Source organism: Humulus lupulus, chromosome 2 (genome assembly GCF_963169125.1).
Source record: "Humulus lupulus chromosome 2, drHumLupu1.1, whole genome shotgun sequence".
In the NCBI taxonomy this organism is placed as follows: Eukaryota; Viridiplantae; Streptophyta; class Magnoliopsida; order Rosales; family Cannabaceae; genus Humulus; species Humulus lupulus.
The window spans coordinates 126572541-126586551 of NC_084794.1; positions in this window are offsets into that span (position 1 = coordinate 126572541).

The window sequence follows — 14011 nt, forward strand, 5'->3', positions numbered from 1 at the left end:
AACCTAAAATTACAAACATAAATAGGAAAATTTGGAGGATGAACCCCCAAATTGTTCCTCTAAAAATACATAGAAAATTAACAAAACAAAAAAAAAGAAGATGAAGAGAATAGAGAGGTTTGAAAGTGTAGAAACTTTGTAGTATGGTAACCTCCCTCTCAAATAAGCACCTTAAATCCTTTATTTATAGCCAAAAAATGAGTATTAAAATAATTAATTTAAATTGATTAAATTAATTTAATTAATTATAATATGGAAAATAGGGGTAAATTATAGGGTGTAATAATGATGTCTTGGGGTAAAATGTGTAGAAAAGTTTGGGTAAAAAATAGTATTTTTGGCAAAGGGAACAAGGGTACAAAAGTGAGCTTTTGTTGGCTCAATAAAGAAATGGCACAGAGGCTTGGCAGGCGGCTGTGGCAACAACTGGGTTTGGCTATGAGGTGTTTGGGCCTGGTGGAGTGGAGCAGTTGGGGGCGTGTTAGCTGAAGCAAATGGGGAGGTGTGATGTTTCAGTTTCTGCAGCTGGCTGGAGGAAGTTGGTGCTAGGTTGGGCTTTGGAGTTTGGTGGGCCTGCTGAAGTGTGAAGGAATTGGTGGTGTGAATGTGTCTTCGGCTGGGCTGGAGTGGCAGCTGAGGAGAGATTGGGCCTGGGCCCATGGGCAGTTTTGGATCAGGCGGGCTGCTGGGAAGAGGCAAGAGGCTGCGTTGGGCCTGGGCTGGCAGCTGGGAAGAGGCCCACGGTTGCTGAAAGGCTTTGGGAAAATGCCACATTCTCCATATTTTTTCACATTTAATTCTTGTCTTTCCTCTTCTTTCCAAAGTACCAAAATGCAACATTATTTTCTACAAAATAAATATTAAATAAATCATAATAAAATATTTTCAACTATAAAATAAATCAATTTAATTATCTGAAAATATTAATTATAATTTAAATTTATATTTCACATTTAAGTTCAACAATACAACATTTTTTTACCTCAAATTAAACAACAATAATTCAAATAATTAACTACAATATTTTACAACAAAATAACTATAAAAACATACAAAAATATATAAAATCAAAATAACACTAATAAATTCAAAATTACCTAAAAATTAATAAATCAATTAAAAACTCAAGAATTAAGCAACAATTAGCACATAAAAAGTGGTAAAATAACTCTATTTTGTAGAGTTATCACTGCACAAACCATACAGGTACTCTCTTCCAATATCAAAATCATTCGCAAAGAGCGCAAGTGCAACATGTGTGGTGGTCTTGGCCATAACAAGGCTACATGCAAAGCTAGGCTATAAACTCTTTTTTCCCATTTGGACTTGTTTTATTAATAACTTAGCTTGTTTTCCCTCCTTTTTTTATTTGATTTTTCTTAAAAGTTATGTTAAGCTTGATGTAAACTCATTATGAACTCGATAATATGTAGCTCGATAATGGTTCGATATGAAAATGATATTTCTCAATTGAAGCTCAATATAACTCGATAGTAATTCGATAATGGTTCGATATGAAAATGATATTGCTCAATAACAATTCGATAACAGTTCGATATAGCTTGATATTAGCCCGATAACAGCCCATGAAAGTTATAAAAAAATGTGAACAAGAAACTGTACATGTAAAGACCCTGTATATATACAATCATCAAGGTAACAAATTTTGATACCACAAGTCTGTGTTTCACTTGTTCCTGAACACCTCCATATTTTCATCGCAGATAGTTTCCAATGGAAGACCGACCATTAGATGCTCAATATGCTTGACAGCATACACACCACAATCCCCACTGTAAAAAAAAGTAAACATTATGTGTACATTACTATAACTTTAGTTAGAAACAAATTTAGTATGAAGATGATGTTTGTTACCTTCTCTCTGGCTTAGTGAGCTCGTGTTTCTGTTTGTGACGCCATCTGAACTGATATAACCTCTTTCCTGCTGATGGAATCTTCAACATCAAACTATCAGTAAACAGTTTACTCTGCATTAACAAAGAAGGAAGCAAAAATCACCACGGACTCATAATTTCATCAAGCTTTGCGTCACTAATCACCAAGTTGTCCGAATTGTAAACAATCAGGGTCCAACTAGAAATGGAAGCCTCAATGGCAAACCAATGTTGTTGTCCATAGTTCTGGCACCAATATACATCCTCAACTCCTCCCCAAGATGCCAGAAACTGCTGCTCGATGCCGGTCAACATGGACATAACGTCATAATCCCAAGTATACTTTGTTTTGTCGGCTGTTTTCTTGTACTGATCATATCTGGCAGGTATCACTTGTGAGAAATAACTGTTCATCACAACTGCATATTGTCGATATATATTGGGAAAATACTTGCGACGCGTACGAAGCATGTGTTCTGCCGCATCAATATGCTACAAAGAGAGTACGATAAAAAAAAGTTAGCAAAGACCATCATAAATTGTTGTTGTCGAGCTCCATTGAGCTCACATCGAACTACTATCGAGCTCAAATCGAGCTAATCTCAAACAGTAAACAACAACTCTATTTTAACATACCTATCGAACTCCTATCGAGCTCCATCGAGCTCACATCGAGCTAATCTCAAACAGAAAACAACAACCCTATTTTAACACACCTATCGAACTCCTATCGAGCTCCATCAAGCTCACATCGAGCTAATCTCAAACAGTAAACAACAACCCTATTTTAACATACCTATCAAACTCCTATCGAGCTCACATCGAGCTAATCTCAAACAAAAAACAACAACCCTATTTTAACATACCTATCGAGCTAATCTCAAACAGTAAACAACAACCCTATTTTAACATACCTATCGAACTCCTATCGAGCTCCATCGAGCTAATCTCAAATAGTAAATAACAACCCTATTTTAACATACCTATCGAACTCCTATCAAGATCCATCGAGCTCACATCGAGCTAATCTCAAACAATAAACAACAACCTTATTTTAACATACCTATCGAACTCCTATCGAGCTCCATCGAGCTCACATCGAGCTAATCTCAAACAGTAAACAACAACCCTATTTTAACATCCATATCGAACTATTATCAAGCTCCATCGATCTCACATCGATCTTAGAAACTCCCATCAAGCTCCTATCGAGCTCATATCGAGCTATCATCGAGCTCATATCGAGTCAGTAAAAACAGAACATGTATAAATGGCTTACCCCATCATTGAGCCACGACTGGGGTGTCTTCCACGTCAGAAACCACGCTGGACCGTGATTCCCCGTCTTTACATCCCTCGGGGTCTTGTTGGGCATGTCTCCAAGCAGCCACTTGCACATTGTCCTATATTGTTTGGGATCTGGCTCCTTGAGAGGGTCCAACACCTATGTAGCCTCCTCTGCTGGTGCAGCTGCATCAATGCGAGGTCTTTTCCTTGTGGGATTGGTGTAGTCCTCAAACCAATCTGGCTTGCGTCTTTGGCGTCTAGTCCTCTGAAACTGAACCCCAGCAATATCCTCAGGGTTGACAATAACTACTCCCAGAGTCGGCATCAGGTGTCACAATGATGGTAGGAGGCGTGGTTGGATCATCAACATAGTCTAGAGGAATATCCAATGACTCTGAGTCTGAATCTTCATTGGAGTCCATCGGTTTCTCCTTAATAAATTTCAGGATCGGATTGACTACGTCCAAGATCACTGACTGGTTCTTCAGGGTGGTCTCCTGTCGACCCTTGACTCTGTCCAAACGCTCAATCAAGTTGGCGAGCTCAGGGGCTGAGGCTGAGGCTGGTGTTGGGGTTGGTGTTGGGGATGACGCTGAGGTTGGGGCTGATGTTGGGGCAAAGGCTGAGGCTGGGGCAACAGGAGGGGTGGGACCTGCAACCTCCTCCCCCGGGGTAGCATCATCAAATATCTTGGCTGCCTCTGCTGCCTGAGAAACTATCTCCGCGATTTTCTCAAAAGTCGCATCCTCCTCCTCATCAGCCTCTGAGGGATCCTGGCCAAGCTCAGGATAAAGGGGAAGATCTCCCTCTTTCAAAGACAAATAATAGTCTTTTTCTGTTGGTCGAGGCTTCAACATCAGAAGGACAATCAACTGCAAACAACATAAAACATTTTGTTAACTCAAATAATGATAAAAGATAAGCATATAGATAAAAACATATAACTTACATTCTTCTTCAATAACATCGGTGAGATGACGAACTTGGTGAAATCCTTGTTCCTCCGATGCGACCAACTAAGCATCCTCGGGACCATGTTTCCCGAGCTCACAACAAGCTCCGTCGCAAGCTGCTGGATAGCCTCATATGCCCAATACTGTAAGGTCAGGGCATAACCATACATACTGTACTTGGACTCTTGCTGCACCTTGGCATCCTTCTTGGCATCATGGTTGGCCTTTCGCTTCACCATGTCATTCTTACAAGACTGCAATAGCCTCTTATAAGAGTACTTCCCCCATGGATAGCTGAAGAAGTACTCTACGTCCTCAACAATTTTCAGAATATCTCGCCAAATGTGCAACTTGCCCTCAATGGCATTCAGAACCCCCTCAACAAACAAACATAGACCAAGCTTGTACACATCTTCCACAACCGTACAAGTCTTGAAAGCATGGTCCACCTGTGAAAGCTTTACTTTCTCAGCATCATTGAAATACTCCTTTATCAACCGGTCGCTGAGATTACGCCCTTCCAACTCTTCTGGTGACGGGAAGGTACTGAAATTCAACCTCGTCACTAGGGCAAACTCTCCCATGCCGAATCTACAAGACTTCGACCCCAAGAAAAAATGCACCTCATCTTCGTTGTTGCTTGCGATTTTCCTCAGCAACAGTTGATGCACCAAGACTCCAGAAAAATTAAACTCTGAAGCCAAAAAGAACTGCTTGAAAGGGGATTCCTTAGCCATTTCAAGCAGTCTGAGCTCCACAAACCTAGTCTTAATATGATTTAAAGTACTACTACCCCGATATGTCACTCGACCAGGAAAGTGATCACTGAACGGAACAAGCAACTTAGGCATCTGCAACAACACATGAAAAAATTTTGGTAAGAAAACAGAATGTTAAACATAATCAGGAAAAAATTCAAAAAAATTTCATCAAAAAACTGAAATAAGCTGTCATCGAGCTCTATCGAGCTATAATCGAGCTGAAACATACACTATCGAGCCAGTGTCGAGCCTATCGAGCTAAGCAAAATCTATCTACATAAATAACCATCGAGCCTATTATCGAACCATTATCGAACCTATCGAGCTCTGTTTATTAATACCACAGATTCATCGAGCCTACTGTCGAACCCTTATCGAACCTATCGAGCCCTTTTAACCTGATACCGCAAATCCATCAAGCTCTTATCGATCCACCATCGAACCATTCAAATTACCCTATCAAGCCTACTATCGAACCATAATCGAGCCTATCGAGCTAGTTTCATATATTACCCATGGATAACATCGAGCTTCTATCGAACCTATCGAGCCCTTTTAACCTAATACCACAGATCCATCGAGCTCTTATCGATCCACCATCCAACCATTCAAACTACCCTATCGAGCCTACTATCGAACCATAATCAAGCCTATCGAGCTAGTTTCATATATTACCATGGATAACATCGATCTTCTATCGAACCTTCATCGAACCTATCGAGCTACTGGTTCAAACCCAGAAAAAACCACAGAAGAACCCAGACCAAAGAACTACCATCTCCATTCCACACCACCAGATTCAAAGGGATCAAAACAACAAAAATAATCACGAGGGTTCAAGAATATACCTTAATGAGAAATGGGTTTGATTGATGGGTTCGACGGGTTCAACCGATTCGACGGCGTGGGTTTCGAGCTTTGTTGTCATCGTTGGCTTGACAAGTTCGACAGGCCGACTTTGGAGAAGAGAAAGAGAGAGCTTGAGATCGACGGTGATGGTTATCGTAGAGGGTTTCCTTCGGTTTTTGGGTTTCCTTCAGATTGGGTTTGGGTTTCGGGGATTAAGAGAGTGAGAGAGTTTGTGTGGGAAAAAATTTGAGTGGAAAAAAATGAGAGGGGTATTTTTGGTACTTGGTGAAAGTTTAGCACCAATTTGAAAAATTTATTAGTGCTGGTATTATTTAGTAATTATACCCACTATTATGCATAAATAGTGAAATTTCCCTCCTCATTAATCATGCTTCTTTTAGAAACATGATTATCTAGGATTGTCCTATTTGTTTATATGAATTGTTTTTTTGGTGAAATCAATTGCATGTAAACTACTAAGTATTAAATTAGTTAAAACTTGGTAACTCACACCATAATAAAGGCAATAGTTTTTATAGGCCTTTAAGATAACCAACTTTATATAAAAAAAAAAAAACGTTTTAGTAAAGTTAGATGAATGTAATGGGTAATTATTTAGATCACATTAATTATAGAAACAGACTCTTTTATAATTATGTTTTTTGTAATTAATTACATTCATAGAGTTATTAATAAACTAGTACTTAATTTGAAATTAATTGATTAGTTTAATAAAAACACATTTAATCTAAAATAGTAAGTGGGAGAAGGTGAACATCTTAATGTGACCTATGGTCTCCATTATTAGTACAACATTGTTAGATATGAATAGGGCCTCGAGGCGGCTTTGTTTTGTCCCCCTAAGGATGGTTTCTAGACATATCAATACCAAGGTTGGCTTCTTACGAAGATAGGAGGAAGTGATGTATTTTAGGCTTGATCGACCCTAAGGCGACACTCTCTAAGTTAAGTCATGAAATCCAAAATGATGGGTTACACTTACAAAGATGTAATTAAGCTTTCGCGGTGGATAATTGCATCTTGACCAAACCAGCGGTACTTTATATTTAAAATAGAAAATAAAGAGTTATTTTAAGTTTTAAATTATAAAGATAAGATTGTCTTATAAGTTATCTGAATTTAACTTCACTGACCCTAAGGCAGCACTTTATTTGTTGGGTAGTTTTATAGTGGAAAAGTAAATGTTAATTTATGTGTTTTAATTGTTGCATTCATACATCATGTTTACTTTTCAAAACATTAATATTTTTTCAAATGATAATATTATTATTTTTTATTTATTTCAGTAATGTCGAACGGTGCCAATCCAATAACTGCTTTACTATCACTTGAAAACCTTAATGGTGATAATTTTATAAGATGGAAATCAAATCTAAATCTTATGTTAATCTGTGAGAACCACAAATTTGTCCTGACAGAGGAATGTACTGAAGAGCCCGATGTCGCTGCCCCGAAGAATGTTTGGGACAAGTATGATGCCTGGATTCAATCCAATAATAAGGCAAAGTGTTACATGCTTGTGAGCATTAATGATGCTCTAAGAACAAAGCATGAAACAATGGAAACTACATTTGAGATAATGGATTCTCTGCAGGCCATGTTTGGGCAGCAATCTAATCAAAGTAGACATGAGGCTACTAGAACCTACATGACTACTAAGATGAAGAAAGGTGTTTATGTATGTGAACATGTTTTACACATGATTAATGTGATGCATGAAGCAGAAATACATGGGTCCATCATTGATGAGCATACACAAGTAAGCATCATACTGGAATCGCTCACTCTTGCCTTTTCTACATTCACCACCAACTATATTATGAATAAGTTGGAATTCAACATGACCCAGTTGCTGAATGAACTGCAAACATTTGAGTCTCTTAACAAATCTATTACTAAAGAGACTGAAGCAAATGTGGTAGAGGAGAAATCCAAGAAGAGAAAGAAAAACAATAATAAGGACAAAGGAAAGGGAAAATAGTCTAATAAAGGCAAGAAGACACCAAAAGCCAATGAGAAGAAAATTGACAACAACTCCAAGAAGAAAGAACTAAAAGGAAAATGTTTCCACTGTGGAGTTGAAGGTCACTGGAAGAGAAACTGCAAGAAGTATCTCTCTAAGCCAAAAAAGAAAGGTAAATATGATTTACTTGTACTTGAAGCTTGTGTAGTGGAAGACGATTTGTCATCCTGGGTTTTAGATTCAAGAGCCACTAATCATGTTTGTTCTTCCATGTAGATACTTGAGTCATCAAGGGAGCTGGCATATGGCGAGGTGACCATGCGAGTTGGAAGTGGAGAGCTCGTCTCAATAAGAGCAAAGGGAACAATCCATTTAAATTTTGGGAACAATTATTTAGTTTTGAACAATGTTTATTTTATTCCTGGGTTTTCTATAAACGTAGTTTCTTTATCTATGTTGCATGAACAATTTTTTTATATTTATTTTAGTAATAATGCGATTGTTATTTCAAAGAATAGTTTCAAAATATGCCAAGCATAACATAATAACGGACTGAATTTGCTCAAACCAAATGAACGAACACTCAATAATTCAGAATTATTTAAAGTAGCAAAACCGCAAGGTAACAAAAGACAAAAAATTTCAAACGAGGATGACACATATCTTTTGCATCTTAGACTTGGTCATATAGGTCTAGATAGGATAAACTGGTTAACAAAAGATGGACCTTTGAGAGAACTAAGAGTTGGAACTCTTCCAATTTGTTAATCTTGTCTAGAAGGTAAAATGACCAAACGTCCTTTCTCAGCGAAAGGCAATAGAGCCAAAGAACCTTTAGAGCTTGTACACAGTGATGTCTGTGATCTAATAAACGTACAAGCAAGAGGTGGGTATGAGTATTTCGTCACTTTTATTGACGATTACTCAAGATATGGGTATACTTACCTAATGATTAGGAAATCTGAAACCTTCGGTAAGTTTCAAGAATTCAAAGTCGAGGCTGAGAAGCAATTAGGTGAGACTCTATAGACACTTCGATCTGATCGAGGTGGAGAATATTTGGATTTAGAATTCAAATATTTCTCGCTGGAGCATGGTATTCTATCCCAACTCACAGCATCAAGAACACCACAGCAAAATGGTATTTCTGAAAGAAGAAACAGGACCTTGTTGGACATGGTCAGATCTATGTTAAGTTATTCTTCACTTCATCTCTCATTCTGGGGATATGAACTTCAAACGACGACGTACGTTTTGAATGTATTCCCATCTAAGACCATTTGCAAAACGCCACTCGAACTGTTGAATGGAAACAAACCTAGTTTGCACCATTTTCGCATTTGGGGCTGTCCTGCACATGTTCTTAGACCTAAATCAGGGAAACTTGAATCAAGGTCGGAAGTGTGCATTTTTGTTGGCTACACTCCATAAACAAGGGGTGGTTATTTCTATAGTTCCAATGATCAAAAGGTATTTGTTTCAACAAATGCGACCTTCCTTGAACATGACTATATGAATAACTATAAACCTCAAAGAAAGGTAGTATTGGAGGAACTCACAGCTGATAAGATTCCATCACAATCATCTTCATCATTAAATGATAAACAAAAAACCGAGGAAATCATGATTCCTAGAAAAGAAACCTCGGCACAACGTCGCAGTGGGAAGATTGTGAGACAACTTTTTCGCTACGAACATGAGGCACATGTCCTTATTTCTGATACAGACAAGGAGAATCCATTAACCTTTAAAGAGGCAATGTATGATCTTGAAAAGGAGAAATGGAAAGCAGCCATGAACCAAGAAATGGAATCGATGTATTCCAATTCTGTCTGGGAACTTGTGGATCCACCTGAAGATGTCAGGCCCATAGGGTGTAAGTGGATATACAAGAAGAAAAGAGGTGTAGATGGGAAAGTAGAGACTTTCAAAGCGAGACTTGTAGCCAAAGGTTACACTCACAGAGAAGGTGTTGATTATGAAGAAACATTTTCTCCTGTGGCCATGCTCAAATCCATTTGTATCCTCTTATCCATAGTGGCTGCCAATGATTATGAGATATGGAAAATGGACGTCAAGACAGCATTTCTGAATGGCTATCTTGATGAAAGTATCTATATGGTACAACCAGAAGGGATCATAAAGAAAGGGGAAGATAAAAAGGTGTGCAAGTTGCTGAAATCCATTTATGGATTAAATCAAGCACTAGAACTTGGAAAATCACTTTTGATGAAACAATTAAAACATATGGCTTCAAACAGAATGTCAATGAAGCATGTGTGTACAAATACATCAAAGGAAAAGTGGTGGTTTTCTTAGTTTTTTACGTTGATGACATTTTTCCCATTGGGAACAATGTAGAGACACTATCAAACATAAAGAAATGGTTAGCTGAAAAGTTCCAAATGAAATATTTGAACGAGGCAAGCTACGTTCTAGGAATCCAAATCCTAAGGGATAGGAAGAACAAGCTCTTGGAACTTTCTCAGGATAATTATATAGATAAGGTGCTTGAAAGATTCTCTATGGAGAATTCCAAGAAATGTCAATTACCAAATAGACATGGAATTACTCTCTCCAAGGAACAATGTCCCAAGACACCTCAAGAGGAAGAGGATATGAGAAAGTATCCCTATGCTTCAGTAGTTGGGGGTCTAATGTATGCTATGTTGTGTACTAGGCTCGACATATGTTATGCAGTTGGGATTGTAAGCCGTTATCAATCAAATCCTGTTTTGCAACATTGGATTGCAGTAAAACATATTCTCAAGTATCTTAGGAGAACGAGAGACTATATGCTGGTATATTCAGGGGGTGAGCTAAACCCTACTGGATACATTGATTCTGATTTCCAATCAGACAAAGACAATCGAAAATTGACATCTGAATTAGTGTTCACTCTTGGTGGAGGAGCTATGGTATGGAGAAGCATTAAGCAATCCAGCATAGCTGATTCAACCATGGAAGCTGAATACATAGCAGCTTGTGAAGCATCTAAGGAAGCGGTTTGGTTGAGGAAGTTCTACACTAATCTCGAAGTTGTTTCATATATGAATAAGCCACTAATCCTGTACTGTAACAACAGTGGAGCAGTAGCTAATTCCAAAGAACCTAGAAGCGACAAGAGAGAGGAGCATATAGAAAGGAAATACCATTTGGTAAGAGAGATTGTACACCAAGGTGATGTGACTGTTATGAAGATAGCGTCAGAACAAAACCTTACTGACTCGTTAACCAAGACACTTCCTGCAAAGTCGTTCATGGGTCATGTGTGCAATATGGGATTAAGGGAAATGCCTCACTTGCTTTGAGGGCAAGTGTGAGATTGCTATGATTAATGCCCTAAAAGCATGTAAAGACATTTTATTGGTTTTAAATAAAAGTACAATTTTATTATATTTGAACGTTATATTTATTGTTTAAATTAATTATATAATAATATCAAAAAAATTCTATATTCATTCATGAGAATATGATCTTGTATTAGTACGAGGGAATTAAGATCATATATAATGAATAAAATAGTCAGTAACATATTAAAGTAATGAATCTTTAATGAATGGTTACTAGTACGGTTTGCTAAGCATACGAGATACAAGTAATCTAGATTCGGATTACGGATGTAATAGACATTTTAGTAAACGTGTTGTATATAATAGATATTATATATGACAAGACCAATGAGAATTAATTATCATTATAGTTATTGAGCTCAAATCTATAATTAGATTATAGATTAATTATTCGCTAGTGAATTAATGGTACTTAAGGATCAAGAGGTAATTGGAAGGGTAAAACAGTAATTTTGACCAGCTCTAATTAACGAACCAATAAATGGAGGACAGAACTACATATATTGATTATATCAATGGACTACTAGAGAAAACTCTGTAAATATAATTCTATAAATACTTAGAGTGCAATTTCATATTTATAGTGGAGTAATCGTGGAATTAATAAATAAGATTATTAGATTAAAGAGTTTAATTAATAATTTGGTATATTGGAGTTTCGTATTATAGGTCCACGGTCCCCAGATCACCTTTGTCTTACACTGTCAAGGGTAAGGATGTCAAAAGAAAGATTTTTTTAAGAGAAATGACTAAATTGCAATAGAATTAATTTTCCAGGGCAAGGAAGTAATTATTAGATAATTATGGGTAATTGATTAATTATGAATTAATTAATTATTTAACTATATAGTTCTTAAAAACTATAGGTTAAAATTAATATTAATCTTGTTTGGATTCATATAAAGAGAAAAAATAATATATATCATATTTATAATATGATATTTATTTATTTAATTTAAAACTGATATTTTAAGATAAAATTAATTTTAAATTAACTGATATGTATGTTGGAATAAATATCTTGTCTTAAAAGTTGATTAAATAAACAAATGAGAAAATTATGGCAACCCTAATAGGGATGGGCGACACACGTTGTACAATACAGTGTGTGGTGCCTAGCATCAGAGATTTTATCCCTGGGATTTGAATTTTGAATTTCAAATAAATTTGTTTAATCAATTATTTAATTATTCTTTTTAATTGTGATTTAAATAGATAATTAAATGAAAATATATAATCAGATTTTAATTTTAATTATATTTTAATTACATAAAGATTATTTAATTAGATTAAATATCTTAATAAATCTGATATACGTGATATTCAGGAAAATGATGGATAATCAAACTCTCTCTCTAAAGTGATAGTTTTCTCTAAACCTAAAAACTATTCTAAACATTCTCTCTGTCAAAACTCTCTAGATCTCATGTGTTGAGTACATCTAGGGACATAAATCAACATTTTGAATCTTACATGCCCACACACATCCTTGTGTGTTTGAGGATTGGTCTGGAAGATCAAGGTGTGAAATCTCAAGACACTGGATAGGAAGATCGTTGATTTATACAAAAAGACCCAAGGACACTTAATAGGCTACAAGAGGTAATCTCTGATCTATTTGTATGTAATTTAATATTTATATATGTATATGATCCTAGCTAGTATTACTATTTATTAAAATGAGTCCATATATTTTGCTGCATACCTTTTATTTGATCATTTAATACCAACAATTGGTACCACAGCAGTTTATACATATATATATATTATTTACTATGTGGGTTCCTTGCATTTGTTAAATGTATATTGATATGTATATTGAATGAATGGATATGTGATAACTCTACAAAATAGAGTTATTTTACCATATTTTTTAATACTAATTGTTGCTTAGTCTTTGAGTTTTTAAGTAATTTATTAAGTTTTTAAGTAATTTTGTATTTATTAGTTGTATTGTAATTTTCTAGATTTTTATATGTTTTTATAGATATTTTATTGTTTTATGTTGTAACTTAATTATTTAAAATTAGTATTGTTAGTTTGAATGCTAAAAATATTATTTTATTGAAATTAAATGTTATGTAAATTAAATTTTAATTAATATTTTCATGGAAGTTATATGATATATTTTATTAGTGAAAATATTTAATTTTAATTTAGTTTATGATTATTTTGTAGAAAACAATGTTGCATTTTGGTACTTTGGAAAGAAGAGGAAAGACACGAATTAAAGCTGAAAAAAATAAGGAAAATGTGGCATTTTTTAAAAGCTCAGTCTAGCCGTGACCCAAGCTACCTGCCCCTTCAGTTCGGCCCAATACCAAGCTCCCTGCCCAGCCGTGCCTCCCAACCTCCTTCGGCCCACGCCAGCCCACCAGGCCCATCACTCCCCTGCCTGTCCCAGCCACCCAACCAAGCCCCCTTTGTGCTTTTTGAGCCCAACAATGGCATTCTTGTCCTCTTGTCCCCAATATCTAAAAATGTCACATTTTTACCCAAACTTTTTCACAAATTTTACCCCAAAATCATCATTAACCCTAAAATTTACTCCTATTTGCCATATTATTATTAATTTAATCAATTTAATTAATTTAAATTGATTATTTTAATACTCTCATTTTGGTTATAAATAGGGAATTTTCAAGACCATTTGGGGAGTGCTTATTTTAGGAGGAGGTTACGCTATAATTTCTACACTTTCAAGACAACTCCATTATCTTCAGCTTTTTCTTCTTTTTGGTCATTTTTTCTGAGTTTTTAGAGGAAAAATTTTAGGGTTTCTCCTCCAAATTTTCCTATTTATGTTTGTAATTTTTTGTTTGTAATTTCTATTCTAGTTATGAGTTTCTAATCTTTTTAAGATTTTTAAGGCGATGATGAAACAATATGTAACTAGATAGTATTTATGTTGTATGTTGATTTCCCATTT